We start from the raw sequence: 15,800 nt of genomic DNA, 5'->3' as shown, positions 1-15,800 counted from the left end.
ATTGTTTCCCCCTCCCCCAGACATTTTGAATTGCAAATTGAAGTTTAATTTGGGATGAATTCTCCCTAAGTATTCTTCCAATTATCCCTCTTTTTTTCTTTCTGTGATGCACCTAAGTGATTTTGATTATTTGTGTTCAAATGGACAGCTTAAATTTTCAAACTTCCATTTCAGTGACTTCCTGCTTTAGTGGAGTTTTTTTTTATTTATTTAAGTTTTCAACTTTCATTTCCCCAAAATTTTGAGTTTCAAATTTTCTCCCCATCTCTCCCCTCCCCCCATCCCAAAATGTCAAACATTCTAATTACTCCTGTCACCAATCTGCCCTCCCTTCTAACATCCCTCTCTCCCCTTATCCCCATCTTCTCTTTTGTCCTGTAGGGCAAAATAAATTTTTATACCCCATTACCTGCATTTCTCATTTCCTTGTTGTATGTAAGAACAATACTCAACAGTTGTTCCTAAAACTTTAAGTTACAACTTCTCTTCATCCCTCCCTCCCCACCCATCCCCACTGGGAAGATAAGCAATTCAATATAGGCCATATCTGTGTAGTTTTGCAAATGACTTCCATAATAGTCGTGTTGTGTAAGACTAACTATATTTCCCTCCATCCTATCCTGCCCCCCATTTCTTCTATTCTCTCTTTTGACCCTGTCCCTCCCCAAGAATTTTGACTTCTAATTGCTCCCTCCTCCCATTACCCTCCCTTCCATTATCCCCACCACCCTGCTTATCTCCTTCTCCCCCACTTTCCTGTATTGTAAGATAGGTTTTCATACCAAAATGAGTGTGCATTTTATTCCTTCCTTTAGTCAAATGTGATGAGAGTAAGCTTCATGTTTTTCTCTCACCTCTCCACTTTTTCCCTCCACTGAAAAGTCTTTTACTTGCCTTCTTTATGAGAGAGAATTTGCCCCATTCCATTTCTCCCTTTCTCCTCCCAATATATTTCTCTCTCACCCCTTAATTTCATTTTTTTAAGATATGATCCCATCCTATTCAATTCACCCTGTGCTCTCTGTCTCTCTCTCTCTGTCTCTCTGTCTCTCTTTTTCTGTGTGTGTGTGTGTGTGTGTGTGTGTGTGTGTGTGTGTGTGTGTAATCTCACCACCTACCCAGATACTAAAAAAAATTTCAAGAGTTACAAATATTGTCTTTCCATGTAGGAATGTAAACAGTTCAACTTTAGTAAGTCCCTTATGATTTCTCTTTCCTGTTTACCTTTTCATACTTCTCTTGATTCTTGTGTTTGAAAGTCAAATTTTCTTTTCAGCTCTGGTCTTTTTCATCAAAAATGCTTGAAAATCCTCCATTTCATTGAAAGACCATTTTTTCCCCTGAAACATGATACTCAATTTTGCTAGGTAAGTGATTCTTGGTTTTAGTCCTAATTCCTTTGACTGCTGGAATATCATATTCCACACCCTTATATCCCTTAATGTAGAAGCTGCTAGATCTTGTGCTGTCCTGATTATATTTTCACAATACTTGAATTGTTTCTTTCTAGCAGCTTGCAATATTTTCTCCTTGACCTGGAAACTCTGTAATTTGGCCACAATGTTCCTTGGAGTTTCTTTTTTTGGATCTCTTTCAGGTGGTGATCAGTGGATTCTTTCAATATTTATTTTGCCCCTTGGTTCTAGAATAGCAGGGCAGTTTTCCTTGATAATTTCATGAAAGATGATGTCTAGGCTCTTTTTTTAATCATGGCTTTCAGGTAGTCCCATAATTTTTAAATTGTCTCTCCTGGATCTATTTTCCAGGGCAGTTGCTTTTCCAAAGAGATATTTCACATTATCTTCCATTTTTTCATTCTTTTGGTTTTGTTTTGTGATTTCTTGGTTTCTCATAAAGTCATTAGCCTCCATCTGTTCCATTCTAATTTTGAAAGAACTATTTTCTTCAGTGAGCTTTTGAATCTCCTTTTCCATTTGGCTAATTCTGCTTTTTAAAACATTCTTCTCCTCATTCACTTTTTGAACCTCTTTTGCCAATAGTTAGCCCATTTTTACAGGTGTTATTTTTTTCAGCATTTTTGGGGTCTCCTTTAGTAAGGTGTTGACCTGCTTTTCATGATTTTCTTGCATCTCTCTCATTTCTCTTCCCAATTTTTCCTCCACCTCTCTTACTTGATTTTCAAAATCCTTTTTGAGCTCTTCCATGGCCTGAGACCATTGAATATTTATTTTAGATGTTTGGGATACAGAAGCAATGACTCTTATGTCTTTCCCTGATGGTAAGCATTGTTCTTCCTCATCAGAAAGGATGGGAGAAGATATCTTTTCACCAAGAAAGTAACCTTCTATAGTCTTATTTTTTTCCCCTTTTTTGGGCATTTTCCCAACCAGTTACTTGACTTTTGGGTCCTTTGTCAAGAGCAGGGTATACTCTGGGGATCTGTAAGATCTCAGTTCCTCCAAGGTTGCACAATCAAGCATGTACACTGGTCTGGGAGCAGGAAGAGATTTTTGTGCCCAGAATCTTAGCAGAGTTTCCTCTTCACAACCACCTGGCCTCCAGTTCTGCCAAGCCAGCACTGGGGGCTGAGATTCAGATAAGCTGCAGGGGTAGGGCTGTCATCTAGTGTGAGATAAAGATTAGCTGCAGCAGGGCCTCTACACAGGGCTGAGGTAAGAATCAGTTGCTCAGTGCCCTGAAGGGCTTTATGATCCAACAATGGATGTGGGCGGCTGTAGGGGCTGCTGTGGGAACTGCTGTGGCCTGCCCTATGTGGCCTCTGCCACAGCTGCCTGAGGCCCAAGCTATGGGAAGGCCCTTCACCCTTCTCCCTTCTTGGCCAGCTGAAAAAACCCTGTCACTGCCCTTTGGCGCCTGTGGGTTGAGGGATCTGCGAGCCACTGCTACTGCAACTAGAGATTCCGCCCCAAGCCCTGCTCGCTTCTTCCTCCCAGAGCCATGCCGTGCCAAGCAGCCAAAGCTGGGCTCTGATCCACGTCTCATGCAATAGGCATTTTCCTTTGGCCTTTCAGGTCACCCTGGGCTGGAAATCTCCTCCACTCTGTTGTTCTGTGGCTTCTGCTGCTCTAGAATTTGTTGAGAGTCTTTCTTTACAGGTACATTATGGGCTGTGGGGGGAGAGCTAGTTTATGTGCATCTTTCTACTCTCTTTCTACTTTCTACATCTTGGCTCCACCCTCCAGGGGGTCTTTTTAAAATGACTTTTATTGCTATCTTTTTGTTTTTACATCAACTAAATTTCTCCCTGTGTATCTACACACACACACACACACGCACGCACGCACGCACGCACGCGCACACACCAAGACAGTCATTATATATAATAATTTTTATAAGTTAAAAAAAAAAAGAAAAGATAGCAAAAGTGGCTAACATATCTAAAAAAAAAAAAACCCTGAAATACATGCGTACCTTGGAGATATGGTGGGTTTGGTTCCTGACTACCACAATGAAATAAATATCACAATAGAGTGAGTCACACAAATTTTTGATTTCATAGTGTATATAAAAGTTATATTTCTACTATACTCTAGTCTATTAGATGTGTAATAGTAATATGTCTAAAAAAATGTACATACATGCATTAAAAATAATGTATTTCTAAAAGATGCTAACCATCATCTGAGCCTTCAGCTAGTTGTAATGGAAGAGGTAAATGATGTTTGGCATCAGGTTGTCCAGAAAGAATCCAGGGGGGCAGAGGTTCTACTAGATGAGAGCTTTATTGTTGCAAAAGTGGCAGGAGTCCTTGGGAGTACTAGCAACCTGAGATAAGACAGGGGCTTACTTTTATGCCCAAGTTTTGGGCACTTAGTTTGGGATGGGGGTATGCTCCTATTTGGGGAGGATGGAAGATGATGCCATTACTTGCAAATCAATTAGATTTAAGGGAAGGATGTCAGGAAAGGGGAAGCAGGTGTGTAAGTGGAGGCAGCGAAGGAGACACAGGTGTATTGGATATTTTACAAAATGGTTCAGGAATGTAGTCACAAAGCAGAGAACTCAGCTTGAAACATTCTAGGAATGGAATGAAATGGGAGACTTATAGACCAGTTAAGAGAAGGAAATATACTTTTCCATAGCAAGGAAAAGATATTCAACTAGTGTATAGTCTTAGTTGAGATAAATCCAGTCCTTTTTGTTTCCATATGTTGTCTTCCCATTTCCCACCCAACTGAACTCATTTTAGACTTCTTTGACTTCTGCACTCCACCTCCCCAGCCCCAGTTTTTCAGCCTCTTTTTTGTTGTTATCTTCTTTCATTAAGTTGTAAGCTCTTTGAGGGCAAGGATTATCTTTCTTTTTTGTATTTGTTTCCTCAATGTTTGGCACATGAGGGAGCTTAATAAATTTTTATTGACTATAAATTGACTAGACATCCTCAGGTCAGTAGAGTGTGTTGACCAAGGAGACATCCTTCAAGTCTGAAGATCAATGACTATTCATTCAAGGGTAAGGACATAAACCATAGGGATTAGTCACATATACAGAAAATAAGATTTTTTTGTCAAGAGTTAGAGTCCCTAGTTACTGGGCAGATTTAGATTTAGGCAAGGTTCTCTTTATTGCTGGGCAAAAGTCAGCCACGTTAGTAATCTTTTTGCTAGTGAAGAGTCTTGCCTCAATGTTGGTGGGTGCTGACTGGTCCAGGTGATTGTCCTGAAGGTTGAGGTGGCCATGGAAATTTCTCAAAATAAGACAACAATGAAGGTTGTCACATCATTGATTGACTCTTCCTTTCACTTTAACACTTAGAAGCCATTGTAGGGTTATTCAAAGATCTCTGATGACAGATCACCGTAATAAATAATAATGAAAACATCTGAAATATTGTGAGAATTATCAAAATGTGACACAGAGACACTGTGTAAGTATATGCTGTTGGAAACATGGTGCAATAGACTTGTTTGACCCAGGGTTGCCACACACTTCCAATTTGTAAAAAACTGAAAAATCTGCCAAACACAATAAAAGGAGGTGTAGTTGTATACACAATATTCCACACCCTCTTCTTTGGGACCATGCTGGGGGGTGTTGTCATTTTTCTACATTCGCTTTCGATTGTTTTGGAATTGTTCTTCCTATTTCCATTCCTATTGATAGTCATAATTACTCTGATTACTTTCCTCTGCATCTGTTCACGGAGAACCTTCCATGACTCTCTGTATTTGACACATTTGTCATTTCTAAAGTATGAATATTTTATTCACTTAATTTGCGTAATTCCAAATTGCTTTCCAGAATGGTTGCCCTACTTTAGTTTTAAAGTTGTTTGGCTCCTTTCTAACCTTTCTTGACTAATCTGAGAGGTGATATTTTTTTAACATTTAAATAGCACTTTCTAGAAAGTTTTAAATGATCACTTTTATTTACTCTCAGGTCACCTAAGAACATCTGAAAGATTAGCCTTTTTGTCTCTGTTTTACAGAAAAGAATCTAAGGCAAAGAGAAGAAGAATTAATTCTCAAGGTCACAGAACAAGTAAGGAAAGAAGTTGGAATAAGAACTTATCCCCTCGAGCCAAACTAACATTTCCAATACTCCTCAAATTGGTGTATTTTCCTTGTGCCATTCATGTGTAGTTGATTCCCTCCAGTAAAGCAGCAAGAAAGATTTGAGATAACCTGGGTTTTACCAAGTGGTGTCCCTGTGGTCCTCCATTGGACACACTAATCATGACTCCTGGGCATAGACTTACTACAAACTATTACCCAAGAAGCTTAGTTCAGCTATTACCCCAGAAGCTCAGAATTAATCTCTCAATTAAAATGTATCAAACTTCTGGATTAAATCCTCTTCACTGTAATTCTATAGGAAAAGAAAAGTAAATCTAATTCATCCAGCAGGATACTTAGTCTCCTTTTTGTGGACTTCTCTCATACATGTTAGTCTTCACTCTGAAAAAACTCTCTGTGGCTTTCAGCAAATCACTTAACTTCAGGGGCTTGTACTTTTTTTCTTGCAGATAATAGGGAAGATAAAAATCAACCTTCATGTGACTAGTCTAAGGACTCATTTAATATAGACTTCCAGAATATCACAAGATGGTTGGATGGGGGCGGGGTATTCCTTTGTAAAAGAGTCCTATGTGATAATAAACCATCCCAGCAATAATAATACAACCTCAGTTGGAGTAGAATTGGTATGTGAGGATCTAGGCTTGATGCTGGGAGAATTCCAGGTAGTTGCCAGATACAGCAATATTAAAGCCAACAACTCTTGGTGCCAATAAGTAGCTGGGCCTCCACTTCGCTCACCTCACTGCACCCTATTAGAGCTTTCTCTCCTCAGTTCCAGTTTCCCTTAATGATTTCTCTTATTTAGTCTAAGAGATAATGATGGATCATATATATCTCTCTCTTTGTGTTTCTCTGCCTCTGTCTCTCTTTGTATGTGTCTCTCTGTCTCCTCCCCTCCACCTCTTTCTTTTTCTCCCTCTCTCCCTCTTTCTTACCTCCTCCTCAGTGGAGGGGATTCAGGAACTACTCTCCATAACTCACCTCACCTGTAGGAGTGAAATATTTTCTACCTCTTTAAAGAAAAAAGCTTCTTTCCACTTTCACATCTTGATAGATAACAATTATATTTGCTATGAGTTGGTGTTCACTGCTATTATTTTATATACATAGGAACACATTTATAAATAAATTTGAAAGAACAGGAAATAATTAGGGAGAAGTTCATTTGGGATATTGGCTACATGGAATACCAGATGTTTGTGAAGAATAAATTACCTTCTTTTACTCTCCAGCTCTTTGGGTTGGTGAGGGTAATGGAAACTGAGTCGATCGGAGAATTGAGCGCCACCTAACCACAAGTGATGGAAGAAGAAAAAAGGTGTCAGGGGCTCAGTATTGTGAACTTGTCTCACCACCCCATCCCAGTCTAAAACTTCTTACTTCTCTCATTACCCATCTAATCAGCTGTCAGCAGTCTCTCTAGATCAGCCCCTCAAGTCCAAACCTCCATCACTTACAGCAGAAAACTAAGTGGTGTCTAGGAGAGAAAGAATACATCCTAAAGGGCAAACCACATCCTTCTGACTCCAATCCATTCTGCCACGATTTATGTGGCTTGATCAAGATGGTTGCTCCCAGCACTCCTTCCCAGCATTTTCAACATCAAGTTCAAAAGATCCTTACTCCCCAGTGGCCTCTGGGTAAAAAGTCTGCTCAGTTGCCATGGTTACTTCTGCTCTCTCACATTCCCTTTCCACGGTCACTAATTGACAAGCCAGTCACTATATTTACTACCATTTTTCATACTTAGACTTGCAAACCCATGGAGAAACAGTTGCTGTCCACTCTGTTTGAGTCATACCATAAAATGAGAATGTGAGATCTTTTCCTAATCTGCAACCTAGAAGGGGAAAAGCAGTTTCAGTTCTAATCAATGGAACGAACATGTCTTGAATTCATGCTCTGTTCTAGGAATGCAAATACAGAGCATAAAACTAACTGTCCCTTGTGCCAAGGAATTGACAGTCTAATGGAAATATATGACTTCCTAGTGTTCAGCACTCTCTCCCTCTTTTGAAATTACTTTCTATTACTTTGCATGTAGTCACTTTTTTTAAAACATGTTGTATTCTCGCAGTAGAATGTGAGCTGCTTGAAGGAAGGGATTATTTTGTATTTGTCTTTATATTCTGAATGCCTAGCACTGACCTTAAATATAGTGGATACAGGCCAGAATATAGCGCATACATGTTTATTGATCTCAATTAAGTTGACATTCACAAAATAACTATATTAGGAAGAACATGATAGAGAAAAAGAGAAGTTTGAGAAAAGAATGATAATTTTCAGTTGGGGAAACTAGGGAAACCATAGGGAGAAAGCAATACCTGAGCTTTGTCTTGAAGGAATAACAGAATTTCTGAAAAGAGAGATAAAAAAAAGGGGTGCATTCTGGGTCTGGGAGATGACCTGTACCAACACATGGACTTGGCAAGTAAAACTCGAGGAAACTCTAGTTAATGAAATGTGGTTAGAATGTAGTGACCACAAATAAAGCTGGAAAGGTAGTTTAGAATCAGATTTCAATTAATCTTAAATGCCAGGCAAAGCTAAAATACACGGGGAGTAAACCTGATAAAATCTGAATGGATGAAGAAATTCCTGAAAATATTTTAAGGTTGATTGCAAGGTACCTTACTGTTTTTAGGCATTATGTTTCTTTGGTCTTTACTGTTACTCTGTTTTCTTAGTTGTGTTCTACTCTTTGGTGGTTAGGAAAAAAATGATGCAAGGATACTCTCAAGGTCTCTGTTAAGAACTTTGGGATTAGTTTGTGACATGGAAAATACTGGCACAGGACCACCCAGTATGGACTGCCGTCATCAGAGAAGGTGCTGTGCTCCACGAGCAAAGCAGAATTGAAGTAGCTTGAAAGAAACACGAGATGTGCAAATCTAGAGAATCCACCCCAAATGTATATATGGACTACTTGTAGTATAGCATTTAGGGTTTGTATTGGTCAGATTAGTTATAGTCGGAAACACTCTGTCTTTAATATAGTGGTGTCATTTTGGTCCTCTTCAAGAATGAAGGACAGCAACCAACTCTTTTTGACTCCATTTGGGGTTTTCTTGGCAAAGATACTGGAGGGGTCTGCCATTCCCTTCTCTAACTCATTTTAGGGATGAGGAAACTGAGGCAAACAAGGTGAAGTGACTTACCTAGGGTCGCACAGTTAGTGAGTATCTGAATCCAGATTTGAACTGAGATCCTCTGGACTCCAGGTCCAGAATTCTATCCATTGCACCACCTAACTGCTCTATAGATGCTCTTTTGTATCACACACTTAAATATAACTTTTTTTAATACCAAATTCATGATTTTATTGAGTTCCAGGTAAGAAAATTCCTTATAGGACTATAGATCCTCACTTGCTTTGTCTTAGAGAGTAGCCCAGGACACTAAAAAGTTAAGTTTAAGCGTTTTCTATGTCTTGGAACACAAAGAAAGGTAAAAACAAAAGTCCCTACCCTCATGAGCTTACAACAAAGGATCACCTAGGCAGGATAGGTAAAAAAGCAGGGCTTGGAAGGAAGTAGTCCTTGTTCCAAGGCCAACTCACTGTCAACTAGCCAAAGCCTTTCATTTTATGCCTATGGCAGTTAATGTTTATGTTCAGCTGTTTTAATAACATTTTCACAAAAACATCCAACTGTCTCTTAACACCTTTTTCCTTTGTATGGAGAGATTTCTTTTTAAGCCAATCTGAGGAGTTTTACATTTTACTCCCTTTTCATACAGTCTTCATTCCAGCCCAAAATAACTATCTTAGTTCCCATATAAGACACTCCATTTCCCATCCAGGCTGCTATGAATACCTAGAATATTCTTCCCTCTATATAAAGTAGGTGGTCTAGACCAGTGGTTTCAAACTCAAATAGAAATGGGTGCTACTAACACATACGGAAGGATCTCAGTGGGCCACATATTGATTTAATTTTAAAATGTAATGTCAACTTTTTATTGTATTTTTATTCATTTTGTTAAATATTTTCCAGTTACATTTTAATTTAGTTCAAGCCACATTAGGGAATGTTGTCTTCATTTTAGACGAAGAATTGTCACCCATGAAGTGAGGCAGTAGGGTAATCTAGAACACCAAAATGAGGATATTTTCTGAATTGTCTCCTAAGGAATGAGAAATGATGGGCAGAGACCTAGGAAGCTTAATTCTAATTATACTATAACAAGCAAACAGCTAGCCCACTTGAGGTGTCCTGGGGGCTGGATACCAATCAAACAGGGTATATCAACTTAAATCTGTATACATGTCGTTTCTTCCAATAGAATATAACCATCTTCATGTTATAATCCCTGTTCCAAGACCCAGAAAGACAAGGCTTCATATCCACCAATCTGGAGATAGTGTTATACCAATGGACCGTGGGACAAGGGTTACAATGAAAGGTACTGCTTTCATTTTGTATATGAGTATCTAATAGTAAGCACAGCTCCTGGAATATCTCAGATACTTGATGTGTGTGTATTCATCCTTCACTGCCAAAGAAGACCATACCATCAGAGAAATGATGACATGATTTGTACTTGACTTTGTTTTGAGTTAGGGAGGGATGTACAGGTCATTTCTCCTCCGGAGCCATCTGAATCCAGTGACCAGATATTCATCAGGATGACTGGAGATGACCCAGGATGAGGCAACTGGGGTTAAGTGACTTGCCCAAGGTCACACAGCTAGTGAGTGTCAAGTGTCCGAGGTGAGATTTGAACTCAGGTCCTCTTGACTTCCACACTGGTGCTCTATCCACTGCACCACCTAGCTGCCCCATGCAAGGGATAGTCTGGAGTTAGAAAGACCAGTTAAAAGACTATTGAAATAGTCCACGTGAAAATTGTTGAGGACCTAAAAAAGGATAGCTCTGTGAATATAGAGAAGGGAAAAGGTGTGGGAGATGATATGGCAATAGAATCAAAAGGATTTGGCAGTTATTTGAGGGATGAGTAAATTATTGAGCTTTGGAAACTCGGTAGGAGAGGGATACCATCATTCTTTTTAAAGTAAGCATATGGAAAATGCTTTGTTATTCACACATATCACTCTAAGAATTCTAAGAAGTCTTTCTTTCTTTTAAGGTTAACAGTCACCAGTGGACTAATGTAGATTGTTCTCACTGAACTCTAGTTGAGGTATATGGAAATTTGCATTTTTGTTGCCTGAGAACAACAGATTTGATTATCAATGATGGTGGTTCCTAAGGAAACTTCTTGTGTCATCCTGCTTTTTACTGAACATGCACAGATATGAATTCTTAAAAGGGCACAAGAGTGGCAAGGTGCCAACCCATCTAGTCACTCTGCAGCCCCAAGTGTGACAAAATGTCTTGGAGCTTTGAAATCAGAATCTCAGGAGTTAGGGCTGGAAGGGACCTTAGAGGTCATCTGTTCCAACCTACTTATTTAGAAATTGAGGGAATAAGTGACCTGTCAAAGCTCAAGGTGTTCTGGCTCTGATTCCACAGTTCCAATTCTCCACTATACCACGCTTCCTCCGTTGGGTTTTGGATACTGCCTTTATATGTTGCATATTTTGTATTTACTTATCTTTAAACTTGGTATTCTCCCCCTTCTATCACCCATAAATTATAAGTTCCTTGGAGGCAAAGATTGTTTTGTTGAGTCTCCAGTGGCTATTCGATCATTTCTGACTCTCTGTGACCCCATTTGGAACTTTCTTGGCAAAGATACTGGAGCGGTTTGCCACTTCTTTCCCCAGTTCATTTTACACATGAGGATACTGAGGTAAACAGGGCGAAGTGACTTGCCCAGGGTCACACAGCTAGTAAATGTCTGAAGCCAGATTTGGGTTCATGATGACTCCAGGCCTGGCACCCTATCCACTGTGCTACCTAGCTGCCAAATGCCTATTGGGTGATTGTTTGATTATAATATATAATATACAAATGTTGGCCATATCATGTGAACATGGACACAAACTCGTTTTCTGACTTCGCAACTACCATTCCATAGATTATACAATGACTACAGTGATTTAAATGGAAGTAAAACAGTAATTGTAAACATCAATCTTACTCCTAAAAATCAGATGATGAAACATGTTTCTGTCCTTTCAAGGACTGGAGTGGGAGCGGGGAGGCTTAGGGGTGGTCTACAGGTGCAGGATACTGCACGTACTGTTAGACCATTGTTCTGTAAGGCTTGTTCCTTTCTTTGTCGCAGCTAGGTGGAGAGAGTGGATAGAGTGGATAGAGCACCAGTGCAGGAGTTAAGAGGACCTGAGTTCAAATCTCACCTCAGACACTTGACACTCACTAGCTGTGTGACCTTGGGCAAGTCACTTAACCCCAATTGCCTCATCCTGGGTCATCTCCAGTCATCCTGATGAATATCTGGTCACTGGATTCAGATGGCTCTGGAGGAGAAGTGAGGTCAGCCTACACAGCCCTACTCACTCAAAACAAAGTCAAGTGCAAGTCATGTCATTATTTCTCCGATGGCATGGTCTTCTTTGGTAACAAAGGATGAACACACACAGTGCTTTCTTTGTAATAAGAGAGGATTCTTTGCTGTTAGGGCTGGGTGAGGAATTATATCTGAAATTTACAAATTCCATATAAAACAAAACCCACCAAATATATTTTTTTAAATCATCAAAAGCAAACAAAATCACTTTTCTAAGGGTGAAATTTTTATGAGTCTTGTATGCCTAGATGCTAGGTTATGTGGGCTCTCTGGATTGCAACCCTCTGCAGGGAGGGGAGGGTGTCAGTCACAGCAGTGCTAGCAAAATGAGAAGGTTTGCCAGTGTCTGAATGCCACTCTGTTGTCTTTTATCTGGGATGCTTATCCATAGCCCAGTTCCTCAGTAATGGATCTTTAATAACTTCCATCTCAATGAAAGCCATTTAAACCACAGTACCACTTAGCTTCCTGACCTCACCTCCCACATAAGCAGGTATCCATTCTAGTAGCATTTCAGGACCCTTTGAAGTGGTATTAGGCCTGAGGCTAGGTATTTCATAAACTAAATCTCTTGGATCTTCCCAAATCTCTGTTCGATTGCCTGTAAAACTCTAAATGGTGGAATGAAGCTGACCCAATTTCTCACCACTCCCAAGAGGATTGTGGATGGAGTGAAGAAAACATACCCTCTGTTTCTGTTTCAGAAAGGTTGTTGTAGAAACCATAATTCATTATTATTAAAGTGATTAATAAGGAGAACATCCAAGGTCTACTAAGATCAGACCCCTCTGCCCATTCCCAAGACTCCCAAGCTTTTGCCACTGGAACATTTTGGCATGGTGGACTTCATGAGGCATCCCTCTGACCTTCTCTGCTAAAAGTGGTGATGTGTAATAAGGCCCACTTGGTGAACATTAAATGCCTTTAGTGTCTAAGGTCACACAGATAATAACTGACGGAAGTAGAATTTGAACTGAGATCCTCCAAATCCAAATCTAGCACTTTTCTCACACTACCAGCTTGCCTCTGATTGATCTCTTTACTTCCAGTTTCTCCATTCTCCAATCCAATTTCCCTTCAATCAATCAATAAGTAAGCATTTACCCTTATTGGCTGACACACATTATAGTGTTCAAGAAAGATGCAAAGTCAAAAGAAATGATTCCTGCACTCAAGAAGTTTTACATTCTATAGGGGAGAGTGCAGCATGCATAAATATGCATATAAATATGAAATATATGCAAAGGAAATACAAGGAAATTTTTGGTGGAAGGGAGGGTGAGGTGTGAGCAGCCTCTTTCCACCAAAAATGACCAAGTACTGGCAGGATTAACTTTTCTGTTGATTAACTTTTCTATTTCTTAATCAGTACCAAATACCTGAAGTCTGTGTGATCCAAAGCTTTTTCTACCTATAGTAGATAATCATGAGATTTTTGCTCTTGTTTTTGTGATTGTTACTAAAATGGCCTGTTGTGTTTTTAGTTTTTCCTAATTTTGTACCAACCCTACATTCCTGGTATAAATCCAACCTAGCAGGAAGGTATAATATTTGTAATATTTTACTGTAGCCTCTTTGCTAAAATTGTAATGCTTTCCTATTGGTATTCATTGGACAAATTGGTCTATAATATTAAGAAGAGATTCTCAGTCTCTTTCTAGTGTATTTTTATCATATTCGTATCATAGGAGGATTTGCTATCCCTTCTTTTGCTATTTTTTACAGTTTATGTGACAATGACATTCATTGTTCCTTGAAAGTTTCAGAGAAATAATTTCTGAATCTACCTAGGCCTGGAGTTCTTTTTTTCTTTTCATTTATGATTTATTCAATTTTTTAAAGATGAGGATTTTTAAACTCTATTTATCTATTAAGCTAATTTGTTTTGTTGCCCTATAATTGGCCAAAATAATTTCTAACACTTTCTTTTGTCCTTTCCATGTGAATTCTTTTTCATTTTTGATCCTAGCAATTTGACTTTCTCCTCTCTCTTTTAAAGCATGCTAGGTAATAGTTTAAAAATTTTATTGTGTTTTTTAAAGCTCCTCATTTTATCAAAGTAATGAGTTTTTGCTTTCATTTTGTTCATCTCTTCTTTGACTAAGAGTTTGCATTTTGGTAGTTAATTTTTTTTTAATGTTTTGCTTTTCTTTCTTTTGTTTTGTTTTTCTACTTCTTTTTAATTCATTGATTTCCTAATTCATTTGATTTTCTCTTTTTGTTGATGAAATAGAGATTCGAATTTCCCCAGAAGGACTTCTTTGGCTTCTCTCCAAAAGTCTGAGTACAATATCTCATTATTGTCATTTCTTTGAGGAAAATATCTATTTTTTATGTTTTTTTTATTTGATCTACGTATTCTTTAAGAATAAATTATTTAATCTTTAGTGGAGTTTAATTTTTTCTTCAAAGTCCCAATTCATTACCACCACTGTGGTCAGTCAAGGATGTGTTTAATATTTCTACTTTTCTGCATTTGTTTATGCAAAGATTTTTGTTTAAGTTGACATACACAGTATATGTGTGTGAGTACATATATATATATTCCTTTGGATTGTCATTCAGTAATTTCCAAAGACCAATATATTTAATTTTCTAAAATTCTGTTCAGATCTTTAATGTCTTATGTATGTCATGGTTAACTTTGTCTAATATTGAAACTGGTACATTGAAGTCCCCCACTATTATAGTTTTACTGTACTCCCTTTAAATTGATTAGCTTTTCCTTTAAGTATGAAGGTTCTATATTATTTGGTTCATATATATTAAGAACTGATCTTTGGGGGCGGAGCCAAGATGGCGTAGTAGAAAGACGCACATACACATAGCTCCGAACCCACAACCCATAGAACAACTACAAAGAAGTAACTCACGGCGAATTCTGCACCCAGAGGCCACAGAACATTGGAGCGAGGGAGATTTCTGTTCCGGAGAGACCTGCAAACCTCTCCTAAAAGGTCCTTCGTGCTGCGGACTGGGCGCCGGGACTGGGAGCTGAGTACAGCCCTGCCGTGGCCACGGCACCGAGAGGAACAGATCCAAGCGGGCTTCAGGGACGGGATCTCCAGCGGCCGCACAAGTACCTCCACCCACAGGTGACGGGGGTCTGTGAGAGAGTCCCTTTGGCGGGTCGAGGGGGGAGTGGGGTGCCCCCATGGCTCGGGCCCCCTCGGGAGACAGAAGCTGAGGGGCAGCGGCAGACCAGGGCTCTCCAAGCAGGCAGGAGCCTGGATCCATTGTTGAAGGTCTGTGCATAAACTCCCTGAGGGAACTGAGCCTGAGAGGCAGCCCTGCCCTCACCTGAGCATCTGAATTTAATCTCACACTGAATAGCAGCCCTGCCCCCGCCCAAAGCCCTGAGGCTGGAAGCAGCATTTGAATCTCAGACCCCAAACACTGGCTGGGAGGATCAGGAGGTGAGGTGGGTGTGAGGAAAATATTCAGAGGTCAAGTCACTGGCTGGGAAAATGCCCAGAAAAGGGAAAAGAAATAAGACTATAGAAGGTTACTTTCTTGGTGAACAGGCATTTCCTCCCTTCCTTTCTGATGAGGAAGAACAATGCTTACCATCAGGCAAAGACACAGAAATCAAGGCTTCTGTGTCCCAGCCCACTCAATGGGCACAGGCCATGGAAGAGCTCAAAAAGAATTTTGAAAATCAAGTTAGAGAGGTGGAGGAAAAGCTGGGAAGAGAAATGAGAGACATGAAGTCAAAGCATGAACAGCAAATCAGCTCCCTGCTAAAGGAGACCCAAAAAAATGTTGAAGAAAATAACACCTTGAAAACTAGCCTAACTCAATTGGCAAAAGAGGTTCAAAAAGCCAATGAGGAGAAGAATGCTTTCAAAAGCAGAATTAGCC

At 39.5% G+C, this 15,800-nt stretch overlaps 1 long non-coding RNA gene across 1 annotated transcript in view; it reads left to right on the top strand.

Moving 5' to 3' along the window:
• Positions 1 to 5,336: 5,336 nt before the first annotated feature.
• LOC140496669 (uncharacterized) overlaps positions 5,337 to 15,800 on the top strand; it is a 28,913-nt gene continuing 18,449 nt past the window's right edge. Inside the window, exons 1-2 of the long non-coding RNA XR_011964364.1 lie at positions 5,337 to 5,463; positions 9,789 to 9,908. This is a non-coding gene — a long non-coding RNA (uncharacterized lncRNA). The remainder of the gene's footprint in view (positions 5,464 to 9,788; positions 9,909 to 15,800) is intronic.

The sequence above is a fragment of the Notamacropus eugenii genome, chromosome 3 (assembly GCF_028372415.1).
Source record: "Notamacropus eugenii isolate mMacEug1 chromosome 3, mMacEug1.pri_v2, whole genome shotgun sequence".
Taxonomy (NCBI): domain Eukaryota; kingdom Metazoa; phylum Chordata; class Mammalia; order Diprotodontia; family Macropodidae; genus Notamacropus; species Notamacropus eugenii.
Note: the sequence above shows the minus strand (reverse complement) of the source record. Positions and strands in the feature narration are given on the sequence as shown.